Genomic DNA, 14,525 nt, shown 5'->3' on the forward strand with positions numbered 1-14,525 from the left:
TGGGGGAACTCTAACCGCCTTTCAACTACTGTATTACTACTGGCGAGTTATGTAGAAAGTATACCAATTGGGGCATCAGAATAATTTTAATTAAGCTGGCCTTGCCTGCCAGTGACATTTTAAGGTTATTCCAGGTATTAATCTTATCCCGAAAACGTGACAGCAAGGGGTACACATTCAGGGAGCAATAATCTGTGATCTTAGGTGAGATTTGTACACCCAGATATTTTAAACTGGTAACTTCGGGGATGGGACAAGAGGCCGGGAGGACTACCTCACGGTCTTGGGGCTAGCTTTAACACGAACGTGTCGCTTTAATTTGCATGTGCACTTTACCCACTACAATACCAAGCACCTTCTTTCTGCCCAGGCCAATTTTCAGCTTTTCAGCGCTGTCACACTTTAAATGACAATTGCTATACCCATATGACATTTTTTAACCTTGTTTTTATTTATTTTTCACACAAATAGAGCTTTCTTTTAGTCGTTTTTAATCACCACAGTTTTTTTTTTTTTTTTGCTAAATCAAAAAAGACCAACAATTTGGAAAAAAGTCCTTTTTGTTTTGGTTATTTTTCAAATAATTATTCCTCATAAATTTAGGCCAAACTGTATTCTGCTACATTTCCTTGGTGAAAGTAACCCAAATCAATGTTTATTATTTAGCCTGTAGGAAAGTTGTGGAGTCTACAAACTATGGTATATACTGTATATCTGAAAATTGATCAATCCGATACTGACGGCCTATCTCATTTCTTCTGGCCCGAAAACCCAGAATAGTACTAATACCCCCTAAATTACCCCAAATTACCCCTTTTTGGAAAGTAGACAGTCCAATGTATTTAGCAAGAGGCATAGCAAGTTTTTTTAAGTTGTTATTTTTAGTCAAGATTTTTAGAAAATTAAGATTTTCCAACAATTTTGTTCTTTTTTTTTTTTTACATACGGTCACTAGTGCAGTACAGCATCATCATATAATTGGTGTGGCGGGGATCAGGGACACTGGTGAAAGTATGTAACAAAATAATTGTTTCAATAATATATATATATATATATATATATATAAAAACACACTGTTACCAGAGCAAGACTGTACAGTTGATCAGCTGAGGGTAGATGATGCAGGGTGTGTGCTAATATGATCAGCTGGTAAATTCCTTTCTGTGTCATGACCGAAAGTCTGACCAGGAAGTAAGGCAGAAGTAATCAAGCAGTATGTTTAAACAGCTATGAAGAAAGCGAGGTAAGACTTGTGTAGAATTCATCAGAGGCTGTTTTATCTTTGCAAAAAAGGATACATTATTGATATATTGGTACATAGGGGAGCTGAAACTTTAACCACCTTGCGCCGCGCTATAGTGCTCCCCTTTGCATGCTCCTAGCGCGCCTCCACGGGTGCGCATTGTGGAAAATTTGTGATGCCTGTGTCCACACAGCCAATCACAGATTGCAGTAACTGGCCTATCACAGTGGTCATTTACCGTGTGATTGGCATGTCCAATGAGAAATGATCACAAATGTAAACATATGAGATCATCTCTCATTGACAGGTCTCCCTCCTCACGCAGAGCTTGCGTGTGAGGAAGGAGGGCGATCTGTGCTGCAGCTTGAGTGATTTTATCTATTCACCATCTTATACAGTGCCCAAAACGGTGCCCATCAGGGTCCATGTCACAGTGCCCATCTGTGTCACAGTGGTCATCAGCGTCTTGTCGTAGAATTTCTGGCTGTTTGCAGAGCAGACAGACAGACATATCTTTTCTGTAATTCATCTTAATGAAATAATCCATATTTAAGCTAAATAAATTCACTTATCATTCATTCTCTGCCATTCATACAAGTCAAGAGACCTCACACCAGCTTGTTCTCAAGTCACCGTCCCAGTCATCACTGGTTTGCCGACGCCCTCACAGGCAGTTTTATTAAAGACTCAGTAAGAAGTGATGTCACAACATGTGACCACCTCCATAGGAAGTGAGCTCACAGGGTGTCAGCTCCACCCAGCAGATGCCCATATACGGAAGCCCTTCCAACAGGGATTCAATACAGTAATATAACAATAACAAAATAATACAACAACACTGCAATACAATACAATGAATAGAAATACATACAATGAATACAAATACATACAATGCTGCTAAAGTCTTATGGGCATGTCCGAGTCAGGGAGTGCCCCCCTGCCCCTAGAAACGATCATAAGCTCTTCTATTAATCGCTGATAGAATCCTGAATCTGCACCATTCCATAGAATAATGCATATCCAGATTATACCCTTATTAAGGTGGAATGGAGGCTATCTACAGGCGTACGCTACGAATCCCAAGCCATGCTGATCAGACAAGACCCAGATAAGAACGCACATCTGTCCATAACCACTCGTGTGCTTGCGGAGTGAGAGCACCCCCTCCTCAACGATCGTCTGTGCTAAATGCACAGAGGGCCCCTCGTCGGCGGACATATGCCCACGCCGCAAACATCACATTCCAACCTCAAGACATTTTCTACTACCAGACGAGATTCAACCAGCCTCAGACTGCCCCAGTCAGCTCTATTTAGAGCGGGCTGCGGAAGTACTAAGACTGGGTGCCATTATGACAATACATCTTCAAATTTCCACCACAGTCTTCAGTGCTACAGTGTCTATAGTGTAACCGTGTTATCAGTGCTCATCAAATCCTCACCAAAAAAAATTAATTGCGTTCATATTGGTCAACCCACCCCATCCACCACATGCCGATCTTCTAGGCGGTAATGCCCAGAAACGGATATCTTGTGATAATGAGGTTCCTACGTTTATAATGACAATACCCAGTGCCCTCCCCGTAATGACCCAAATTATGACAAGCTTTATAAAATTCGGCCACTTCTAAATCATTTTCTGAAAAATTTCCCCAGATTTGTTTACCCTGGACCAACATATATGCGTGGATGAGTCACTTGTCAAATTTAGTGGCAGTCTGGGAATCGAGCAATTTATCCCCAGCAAAAGGCTCTGCTATGGGGTGAATGTGTATAAATTATGTGACCGAGCCACAGGGTACACATATACCTTCATAGCGTACAAAGGGATGGACACCCAGCTGCATCCACTTAATTGCCCAGACTACTTAGGATCAAGCGAGAAAGTTGTTTGGGACCTCGTATACCCCCTACTGGAGAAAGGCTATCTCATGTATGTAGATAACTTCTACACGAGTCTGCCCCTGTTCCGCAACCTTCACCGGAGGAAGATGCCAGCATGTGGCACCGGGAGAAAAAAACAGACAGGGCTTTCCTCAAAGGCATGTCAATATGAAGTTAAGAAGAGTTGAGATGGCGAGTCTGCCAAATGAGGAACTTCTGGAGGGAAGTGTCTACGTGCTGTCTTCGATCCACAATAACACCTACGTGGAAATCCCCAGAAGGAATGGCCCATCCAAAAGCCAACATGTGTCCACAAATACAATTTGTTCATGGGGGTGGGGGGGAGTCGACTTCAACACATGTCAAAGATTGATTTCCTGTCTCAAAACAGGAGAAGCATGCAGTGGTTTGCTGGCCCAGACTCTTGTAACAAGAAGAGACACACACACACAGCTCTCTTGCTTGTTAGAGTGGAGAAAAGGGCTGAGCTTCAGACGGGCATCAGTTTTATTAGCCTCATTAAATCACAGGGCATACAGTTGATTGGTTCACATTAAACAGACACACCCACCGATCCCTCCCCTCACCCACCCCTCCTGTGACCACATGTCCAAGTCCTTTGTTTGATACTAAAGCACAGGGGTTTCTTGATCAACTTTGCAAGGGTTCTCTCCTCAAACCCTATGTAAACTTAAAGGGAAAGAGAATAGGAGGAGAAGTTTGTGTCTAGCATAAACGGCTCTAGTTACAAAATTCCTTCAGCCATCCAAAAGTCAATGGCTTCCTTTCAAACAAGCTCCCCTGAGTGTGTTGAAGGGGGATGGGGGGGGGGACATCTGCTCTTGGTTTCAAATAGCTTTTGTCCTTCATATGTATAATGCTGGATTCATAACTTTAAAAACTATCATATATCATTCCTGATATAAACTCTTTAAGGAAAATAAACACTTGTTGTGATACATATATTTCACACTTGCATATAATTAATATAAAAAAACAATATAACTTCATAAAAAATATATAAAGAAATTAAGATAATATAAAAAGGATAAGACATTTCTGTGGTTCTAATAACTAAAATTAAACTTGACTCAAAAATAGGCATATTATTATAATCTATCACACACGTATTACACTTTGCTTAGCAGAATTTATCTTGGGGTGTAATTCTTGGTATGTGCATGCTATGTGTCCCTAGAACACCTGACTGTGTTAGTCCTCTGTAATAACCTATGACAATGACAATTTTTTGGGGGGGATCGGAATTTTGCAAAGGATTGTGGGAAAAAATTACAAATTAAAAAAAACTCACCATGCCTCTTACTAAATACCTTGGAATGTCCACTTTCCAAAAAAGGGTAATTTGGTGGGTGTTTGTATTGTCCTGGCTTATTAGGGTCTCAAGAAATTAGAAATTATCAATTTTCAATGATAGGCACCATAGCTTGTAGACTCTAACTCAGGGGTTGACAAATTTGCTTGGAATCTAGGAGCCAGCTAAAAAAAGTTAGGAGCCAGAAAACGCACCCCGTCCCGATGAGCTTATGTAAACGGTGTTCAAACCACTCCTCTGTAACTCATAACATGCAACCTGTAGATTTTTTTTAAATGTCGCCTATGAAGATTTTAAAGGGTAAAAGTTTGTCGGCATTCCACGAGCGGACGCAATTTTGAAGCGTGACATGTTGGGTATGAATTTACTCGGAGTGACATTATCTTTCATAATATAAAAAAAAAATGGGGATAACTTTACTGTTGTCTTATTTTTTTTATTAAAAAAGTGTAATTTTTTCCCAAAAAAGTGTGCTTGTAAGACCGCTGCGCAAATACGGCGTGACCGAAAGTATTGCAACGATCGCCATTTTATTCTCTAGGGTGTTAGGATAAAAAATATATATAATGTTTGGGGGTTCTAATTAGAGGGAAGAATATGGCATTGAAAAATGACATTAGAATTGCTGTTTAACTTGTAATGCTTAACTTGTAATACCAACGGCCACCAGCAGATGGCGCAAACTCACATCTGGTGGTAATAACTTGTAATACCAACGGCTCACCACCAGATGACGCCAGCTCACAAAAAAAAAAACATATTTTTTTTTTTTTTGACCACCTTCCAAGCCAAGCCGCCAGGACACTATTTCTAGTCGCCATGGCGACCTGGCGCCCGGGATTTGTCGAGCCCTGCTCTAACTTTCACACAGACCAAATTATATCCACTAATTTGGGTTATTTTTTACCAAAGATATATAGCAGTATAAATTGTGGACAACATTTATGAAGAAAAATTACTAATTTGCAAAATGGTATATTAGAAACTAAGAAAAATGTGTTTAAAAAAAGTATTTTTTTTAATTTATAGTGCAAAAATGAAAAAAAAACAAGTGGTGATTAAATACCACCAAAATAAAGCTTGATTTGTATGAAAACAAGGACAGAAAAATCATTGTTTCATGACTGAGTAATTGTCATTCAAAGTGTGAGAGCACTGAAAGCTGAAAATTGGTCTTGGCAGGAGGGGGGCTTCAGTGCCCAGTAGGCAAGTCCAACTCCATGCAAAAAAAGTAGTATGAAAAAGAATAAGTACAACAAAGAGCCAATTGGTTAATGTGCTGATAGGAACCATGCTGATAGGTGGAGAGAGCAGCGTGACGGACAGATCAGCTTGTTGCTGTGCTGCTTCACCTTTCACTGTCCAGCTGCAGTCAAGTACAGAAGCATAGGGTTCAGGGGGTAAATGATAATGGTCATTATATTTGATCTTGTAATTAGTGATGGACGAACATCCGACGGGATGGTTCGCGAATGCTAAACGCAAACTTTCGCAAATGTCTGCAAACCGCAAGTTTGCGGCGGGCCCCATTGACTTTAATGGCAGGCAAATTTTTTAAAAACCTGCAGGTCATATTTGCAGCCACAAAATACTTACTAGCTGTGCACAAATAGTCCCACAACATGGACACTGACCTACCAGAAATATTAAGTGAAAAAAACAGATACATAGGTAAGCGCCGGCCATTACAAGCCCCAAAAATTAGCCGACAGGCCTTTTACCTGACAGCAAACAACTTTGTATTCTGTGGCTGGAGGTACATTAAGCTATTCACCGAATACAGAAGTGTCGGCCATTACAGGCCCCAAAAATTAACCCACGGCCACAGGCGTTTACCGGACAGCAAACAACCTTGTATTCTATGGCTGGTGGTACATTAGGCATTGTAACAGCACTGGTGAACGGAGTGAACCACAACTGCGGTTAGCAAGGAATTCAATGCAATTCTCTATGCGACAACTCAGTATTAGGCCCCAGGCGTCACTCCTCGCAACAGGAGTTTAGGGGATCTATACATCATCTCTGTGTCACATAAAGAAAGGTGTTGAGCTACTAAGCATGGACGCATTACAACATGCGACCAAGGCTTAGCATTTAAAATTAGTTCAAGGTCAATATCCCAATACACCACTACATGCAGGTGATTATCAATAAGGGACCCCAGGCGTCACTCCTAGCAACAGGAGTTTGAGGGTTCTCTACATCATATCAACCTTAGCATGTAGAGATGTATTTAGGCCACTAGGGGAGATGCTATAAAATAGCATTAACCCCTAGCATAGAAAAGTTAGAGCGAACATGTTCAACAATTAGGACAAGGCCTATAAGTATTTGATACAATTTACAACGTGCTTGACAGAAGTATTTGTAGTAACAAGTATTAATTGCATACGAGAGCTAGTGTAGCTCAGGTACTTTGAGGATACACGTATAATACACAAGTTGTACTGGCAACTAATAGAAATGTATGAGGCAATATAGCTCAGGTACTTTGAGAGTACATATAGTATTTGTAGTAACAAGTATTAATTGCATATGAGAGGCAATATAGCTCAGGTACTTTGAGAGTACATATAGTATTAGCCCACGGCCACAGGCGTTCACCTGATAGCAAACAACTTTGTATTCCGTGGCTGGTGGTACAATAGGCATTCAACGGATACAGAAGTAAGTGTCGGCCATTACAGGCCCCAAAAATTAGCCCACGGCCACAGGCGTTCACCAGACAGCAAACAACCTTGTATTTTGTGGTTGGTGGTACATTAGGCATTCACCGGATACAGAAAAAAGTGTCGGCCAGTACAGGCCTAAAAAATTAGCCCACAGGCGTTCACCGGACAGCAAACAACTTTGTATTCTGTGGCTGGTGGTACATTAGGCATTCAACGGATACAGAAGTAAGTGTCGGCCATTACAGGCCCCAAAAATTAGCCCACGGCCACAGGCGTTCACCAGACAGCAAACAACCTTGTATTTTGTGGTTGGTGGTACATTAGGCATTCACCGGATACAGAAAAAAGTGTCGGCCAGTACAGGCCTAAAAAATTAGCCCACAGGCTTTCACCTGAATTTGAATGAAACATGGTCTGCTGGACACATGTATTGAATTCCTCCGAGATCCATGCTTCATTAATTTTTATAAATGGGAGTGCGCTTATCGGTCACGACCCCCCCCCCCCCCCCCCTGCTGCGCTGAACGTCCTTTTCGGACAGGACACTGGATGAGGGGCAAGCCAACAGTTCCATTGCAAATTGTGCAAGCTCTGGCCAGAGGTCAAGCCTGCCCACTCAGTAGTCCAGGGGTTCATCACTTCTCAGTGCGTCCATATCGGCCGTTAATGCGATGTAGTCGGACACCTGTCGGTCTAGGCGTTCCCTTATGTTGGTTCCGGAGGACCGTTGTCGATGGGTCGGCTGAAAGAATGATCTCATATCATTAGTGACCAAGACATCTTCAAACCGCCCTCTTCTTGCAGGCGCTGTTGGATTGGTACCCGAAACTGTTTCTCTGGGAGTGGAAATTCCTCTGCCAGCGGACGCAAGAGCAGAATGCAGCATTTCTCGAAGCAAGGCCTGGAAGTGTTGCATTCTGATAGGCCTCTGTGATGGTGGTAACATTTCCGCCATGTTTGTTTGTACCGGGGGTCTAAGTACGTACTGGTCCTTGCCTTTTATGCTTTTTATACGGGGGTCCCTCTTAAAACACTGGAGCATGAAGGCCCCCATTTGCACTAAACTGCAAGCGCTGTATTGGCCTGGCTCCTGCTCATCATCCAGGATATTGTCGTCCTCGTTCTCCTCCCCCCATCCATGGACAACACCAGGGATCCCAGAAAGGTTTAAAGCATGCTCTTCTTGCTCCTCCTCCTCCGCCCCGACACCATCCTCCTCTGACTCCTCTTCAGACTCCCGTTGTTGACTTGTCTCAGGTGGAGTAGCCCCCCTGGGAATTCATCCAGCATTGCGACTTCCTCATCTTCCTGCTCCTGCTCCTCGATGGCCTGATCAATGACACAATGCAATGCACGCTCCAGAAAGAAGGCGTAAGGTACGATGGCGCCCTGGCTGCGACTGACCAGTTTGGTGATCTCATCAAATGGCTGCAGAAGTCTGCATGAGTCGCTCATGAGCAGCCACTGGCGTGGTGCAAAAAACCAAGCTCCCAGAATTTGTACAGGTAGTCGTTAGGCTGCTCCAGCAGAAACGTGCAGTTATCAAGCATATACAATGTTGAGTTCCATCGCGTCGGGCAGTCACAAATAAGACGTCTGATGGGCAAGTTGTGTCGCCGCTGAATGTCAGCAAGGCGAGCCATGGCCGTGTAAGATCTTCTGAATTGGGCCGAGATTTTCCTGGCCTGCCACAAGACATCCTGGAGCCCAGGGTATTTGGCAACGAATCGCTGCACGACCAAGTTCAGGACGTGTGCAATGCATGGTACGTGTGTAATTTTGCCCTGTTTTAGCGCGCTCAGCAGATTGGCACCGTTGTCGCACACCACTTTACCAACTGTCAAATTGAGCGGTGTTAGCCACTGATCTGCCTGTAAACGCAAAGCTGAAAGGAGTGCAGGGCCAGTGTGGCTCTTGTCGTCCAGGCACAACAGACGCAGCACAGCACAGCATGGCAACGTCTCACCTGGCATGTCGAATAAGTTCTGGGGATCTTGGGTGGCGCAGCGGAAGAGACGGTAGCATCGGAAAAGGAGTCAGCCGAGGAGAAGAGGGAGGATGGAGTAGGAGGAGGAGGATAAGAGGCAGGCCTGCATGTAATCCGTGGCGGTAAAACCAAATCTACATGGGTGCCACGGAATACATGCTTGACGGCCGTCATAAGGTTCACCCAGTGGGCAGTGAAAGTTTTATATACCTCCACTGCCCGTGTTTGCTAGACCATGTGTCTTTGGTCAGATGTATCTTGGCACCGACACTGTGTGCCAGAGATACATTCACTTGCCGCTGAACATGGCCATATAGCTCTGGGATGCCCTTCTGTGAAAAAAAATCTTCCTGGGACCTTCCATTGTGGTGTTCCAATGGCCACAAATTTTCGAAAGGCCTCCGAGTTCACCAGTTTATATGGCAGTAGTTGGCGGGCTATCAGTTCCGACAAGCCAGCGGTCAACTGTTGAGCAAGAGGGTTATCCGGGCATCATTTTTTTTTTTCGATCGAACATTTGGGCCACGGAAGCCTGCCTTTTTGCAGAAAAACGTGAGGAAGGCATGATGGAAGGTGGAGTGGAGGACAATTGTGAGCATAGAGGGAAAGGAGAAGAAGAGGCTGGACGGTAAGAGCCTGGAGTGTGGCTTTGTGGGTTCTGTTGGCGTTGCTCCAACAGGGCTCGGTGATGGGAGGCCAGGTGTCATCCCTAGGTGAGTGCTGGGCTTACCGCGACTTATGCGTTGACTGCAAAGGCTGCAGATGGCAACACTATCTGCAGCGGTCACTTAAACAAAAGCCCACACTGCGGAGCCATAGGCCGGCGTCTTGGGAGCCCCCGATGTGACTTTACATGGTTGATGGCTCGCTCCTGATACATTAGGAGTCTGGTTTGTCCCTCCTGTGCAATGTAAGTTCGGCCTGCTTCTCCCTATCTGCTGGTCCATCTCTCCCTCTGAACTCTCCTCCTCGTCCTCTTGTGGGCACCCACGTGACGTCTGTAGACACGTCATCATCGACGTCACCTTCCCCATCACTAACAATAGAGATCTCAGAGAATGCAGCAGCGGACACCAACCTCCTTGGGCTGATCTGAGTACTGTCTTCAGACTGCTGAGTGCTGGCTGTTGCTACCTCCTCTTCCTGATCCAATGCCAAGAATGGCTGCGCATCCGAAATGTCTTCTGATGGATCGGAAAATAATTCCTGTGACTCAAGCGGAGGGTATGTGTTGGTGGTGAGCCACTCAACCAAGTCTGGTGCGTCCTTTGACGTAATCAAACAAACATTGTGCCACTTCCCACTTTGCCTCCGGCCTGGTGCTCCCGCCCTACCCCTACCACCCCTGCGGAAGGGCCTGCCTCTTCCTCTGCCTGTCATTTTTTAAATGACCCTGTGACAAAAGTCTCTAGAGAAGCGCAGTATATGTGAAAGAAGATGTATAACAAAATCTGTCGTTTTGGGTGGCCACTGGTTTATCGCATCGGTTATGTGGGCTAATTTTTGGGGCATGTAATGGGCGGCCCTTACTTCGAAAGTATATTATAAGTGTATATTACACCTATATACTGCAGAGCAAGTAGCACACCTATACCAGTGCTTGAAAGGACTTTTTTGTGGACCTGTTGGGTAGCGATTTGTGTCGCTAAAGTCTGTCCCTGCTGGAAACGCCAAGCCCTCCCTACGCTGACAAAAAGTATATGAATGTATTACACACCTATGTACTGCACAGCAAGTAGCACACCTATACCGGTGCTTGAAAGGACTTTTGTGGACCTGTTAGGTAGCGATTTGTGTCGCTAAAGTCTGTCCCTGCTGCAAACTCCAACCTCTCCCTACACTGACAAAAAGTATCTGAATGAATGCATTACACACCTATGTACTGCAGGGCAAGTAGCACACCTAAACCAGTGCTTGAAATGGACTTTTGTGGACCTGTTAGGTAGCGATTTGTGTCGCTAAAGTCTGTCCCTGCTGAAAACGCCAACCTCTCCCTACGCTGACAAAAAGTATATGAATGTATTGGACACCTATATACTGCACAGCAAGTAGCACACCTATACCAGTCCTTAAAAGGACTTTTGTGGACCTTTTTAGATAGCTATTTGATTGAATACAGCCTGTCCCTGCTCCAAACAGCACCCTCTCCCTACACTGACAAAAAGCAGAATGTAAGATGGCCGCCAGATCAGGTCTATTTATAAGGTAGGGGGTATGTCCATGTGCTGAAATGTCTCAATTGGCTGTCCTGCACCACCTGATGGATGTGTCGTAGGTCAAAGTTCTTACCCATGTAACATTGCGGACCGCCGCAAACATTGCCAGATGTCCGCCGGTTTGGCGGACCGAGAACGAGCAAAGTTTGCCGCGAACCGGCAGGCCATCTCTACTTGTAATAGGCTATTCATTTGTATCTTCTTTATGGCTGAAGATTTTCTTTCATAAATTAGGGAATGCTCCTGGATCAACCTAAATGCAGCATCTTTGTTCTGAAATTGTTTCTCTCTTGCTGCATATCGCTAAATACAGAAAGACCAGCCATAAGAAAAAAAAATGTTTAACCACTTTAATACCGGGCACTTTTATCCTGTTTTCTGCCCACGCCAGGTTTCATCTTTAAGTGCTGTTGCACTTCAAATGACCATTACACGATCATGGAATTCTGTACTCTTATGACATTTTTAATAATTTTTTGAGACAAATAGAGCTTTCTTTTGGTGGTATTTAATCACTACTTGTTTTTTTTGCTAAACAATCTAAAAAAGACAGAACTAAAAAAAAAAAAATAATAAAAGTTTTTCTTAGTTTCTGTTATAAAATTTAGCAAATAAGTAATTTCTCTTTCACTGAGGCTGCTCTGATGAGGCTGCACTGATGGGCTCTGATGATGTGACATTGATGAGGCTGCACTGATGGGCTCTGATGTGGCACTGATGAGGCTGCGCTGATGGGCTCTGATGATGTAGCATTGATGAGGCTGCAATGATGAGGCGGAACTCTAGGCAGCACTGATGGATGGCACTGAAGGGGCTGCATTGATTATCAGGACACCGATGACCAGTGCCCTGATTACCAGTGTAAACGGTGTGCTGACAGCTTGAACCTTTCCTCATACAGACACAGCGCATGAGTAAAGGACTGCCTATAACCGGCAAGTTTGTTTACATGTGATCAGCTGTGACTGGACACAGCTGATCACATGGTAAAGTACTGCTGTGATTAGCTCTTTACCCCGATCCATGATCAGCTTTGTCTACAGCAATAGTTGACCCCTATATTCAGCAATGATATCCAATGAGAATTGATAAACAATCACATTGCTGCAAGTAAATATTGTTATGGCTCACAAAACATTTTTTTTAAAGCTTAGTAAATTATCCGCTAAAATCACAAGCTGCAATTTATCATGTAGACTTAAAGTGACACTAAACGATATCCTTATTCTCCGCAAATAATTCATACACACCTACTACATTTTGGCCCTGTAATAAATTTTTCATGAAATTGTTTCTTACTATGTTTTTTTGCCTCCTTGTAATGTCCTCCGTGAACTCTCAAACCTCTCCTTTTACCCCCACTTGCATTTGTTTATAACAAGTGGACGTTGGTTGTAGTCATATGCACTGATCTATGCACACTACAAATCTCATAGTCCACCTCAGAAATGAGTGAGAGAGGGTGGCTACGTTCCTACATACAGTGAAAGATGAAGAACAAATGTAGGCACACTCCAACAGGAAGTCAGATCACAGCCTCCTCCAAATTCCATTGGTTTGCTGCTGAGAGGAGGGTTTTTTTTGTTTGTCACTTTACAACTAGCATATAATACAATTTCTGTGCATACAAAATCAGTTTTTCTGTAATCGGGTTGTTTAATGTGTATAAGAACAGGAACAGAGGAGAAAGGGCGCACAGTACAATCGCACAGTGTTTGTTAACTGCGGAGTGCTGTGGATCATGTTAAGCTGGTGAAGCGTGTTTTTATGCCAATGACATTTGACAACCCCCTGGAGAGCTGCAGTCAAAGCCGTTGTATCCTGTCTCTGCTGCTACAGTGGTGGATGGAGGGAATTAATTATGCACTGTGCAGGCCTCGGTAGTAGCCATGTTATTTCGCTTTACTGGTTTTACTCTGACATAGGCCATTTGTAATGTACAATTCTGTTGGATCACATCCAGATCGGATCTGCCTGGGGGAAGGGATGGCTACCAAGATTGAGTGTTAACAATAGGGAATGGGTTAATCAGCCGTAATTAATACAAATCAAAGAGCTTCCCATGGGGCAAGCAGCTCTCCACCAACTGGGATTTATGTGTATTGGTGGAAAATTAGTTTTAGTATGACTGACCAGCTGGTAAATGCCATAATATTACATTTGTTTTTGTAGCTGCTCACTTTTTTCATTTTTGGAAACCTGGCTAAAGCTCCTCTTTAAAGTGTTATTTATGTTGCTGAACACATCATTGTGTTATATATATTACAATAAGCAAATATTGTCTTAAAATAAGAGGCATGTGTATTCTTCCTTGTTTCTTGGTGTTCCATGTGTAATTCTTGCAGATCTGTGAAGTAATCCAGTGTGAAAATGTACCCCTGTGAAGGAGCTTTCTGTAATAAAGACCAGTCACCTCTGCACTCTCTTCTTGTGCAGTTTGATTGGTCTTGTATCCGTCCCATACCCCTTGAGAATAGGAGATTAAGGGGGGGGGGGGGTATGATCAACATGTACAAATATATAAGGGGTTCATATAGTGAACTTGGTGTTGAGTTATTCACTTTATGATCAACACTGGGGAACTCTTTACGTCTAGAGGAAAACAGATTTAATCTCCAAATACGGAAAGGTTTCTTCACGGTAAGAGCTGTGAAAATGTGGAATAGACTCCCTCCAGAGGTTGTTCTGGCCAGCTCAGTAGATTGCTTGATAACTGATTACTAACATTTATAGGTAAAGTAGATCCAGGGAAAATCTGATTGCCTCTCTGGAAACAGGAAGGAATTTTTTTCCCCTGCTGTAGCAAATTGGATCATGCTCTGCTGGGGTTTTTCGCTTCCTCTGGATTAACGGTGGGTATAGAATTGGGTATATGGGATTGTGTGATTATTATTTTATTTTTATTTTTTTTATGGTTCAACTAGATAGTCTTTTGTGTCTTTTTTTTTTCAACCTGGCTAACTATGTACCTATTATCTTCCAGTTTCCTTCCACATATCTGTTGGCTAGGCTGGGTACAGCACAATGATGATGACATTGGCCTATTGAAGAATATTTAAATCCAGAGCACAACTTTAAAGTGTTACTAAACCCAAAACCGTAAAATCAGTCTGTGTATGCAGTGAAGCATGCTTGTTATACTCACTGTGGAACCTAAGGGGTTAATCCTCTGCTTTGTGTAAAAAGGCTGC

General features: G+C 43.4%; 1 protein-coding gene across 2 annotated transcripts in view; it reads left to right on the plus strand.

The window, feature by feature from the left end:
* The window catches only part of TBC1D16 (TBC1 domain family member 16), a 305,823-nt gene that overhangs the window by 179,573 nt on the left and 111,725 nt on the right, over nucleotides 1-14,525 (plus strand). The gene's annotated exons all lie outside the window — the stretch shown is intronic.

Source organism: Rana temporaria, chromosome 12, assembly GCF_905171775.1.
Source record: "Rana temporaria chromosome 12, aRanTem1.1, whole genome shotgun sequence".
Taxonomy (NCBI): Eukaryota; Metazoa; Chordata; class Amphibia; order Anura; family Ranidae; genus Rana; species Rana temporaria.